Below are 904 nucleotides of genomic sequence, written 5' to 3' on the forward strand. Positions count from 1 at the left end.
ATGTTATTATATTACAAAATCGTATTACTTTACTCAACTCAAGTATTATTACAAACAATTAAAAAAAAATAGAACAAAAATGAGAAAAAAATTTAATCAAAAAGAAAATTTATAAAAAACACTTGATGCTTCTAGACCAAATAAAGAAAGCAGTAAAGATAATATAAAAGTAATAACAGAGTTACACTGACATTGACAATTTTTAAACGTTACATGGAATAAAAACATTTGGCAGCGCCAAATGTTTTTTACATAAATTTTCTTTTTAATTAAATGTTTTTTCTCATTTTGTTCTATTATTTTTTTAATTTTTTCTAATAATACTTGAGTTGAGTAAAGTAATACGATTTTGTAATATAATAATATTTTAAAGAATTAAATAACAATTACCATTGAGTTGAAATAAAAAGAGTTAATAGGTATAAAGATTACATATCACTTGGATTGAGAGAGATAACACATTTGCGAAAAATTAAAACTACTGTCACTTGGGTTGGAATGGAAAGACCAAAGGGAATACAAAGATACATATCAGTTAGAACGTATTCTTTTTAATTTTTACTTTTGTAAAATTTTTTATGAGATTCTAATTTGGCAGTTATTGATGTCAAAAATTTTGTACAAGTCATATACATATGACTTGAAATAATTGAGTAATGAAACGTAATTTTTATAGAATTATAACTTGGTACCATTTATTGATATCAAATCTTTTGTACAAGTAATACATATTTTAGAAAATTATTTTATAAGATGTATTTTTTCTACAAGTAATACATATTACTTAATTTTTTTTAAATTATTTTATTTTACTAACAACTGCAAATTTTTGGCGCTAAATTTTGATAGCGAAACATTTGTACGGAGGACGCGTATACTTGGCGTTTTTTTACCTCTTTTTTTA

This window comes from Wasmannia auropunctata, unplaced genomic scaffold, assembly GCF_000956235.1.
Source record: "Wasmannia auropunctata unplaced genomic scaffold, wasmannia.A_1.0 LD336101.1, whole genome shotgun sequence".
Lineage (NCBI taxonomy): Eukaryota > Metazoa > Arthropoda > Insecta > Hymenoptera > Formicidae > Wasmannia > Wasmannia auropunctata.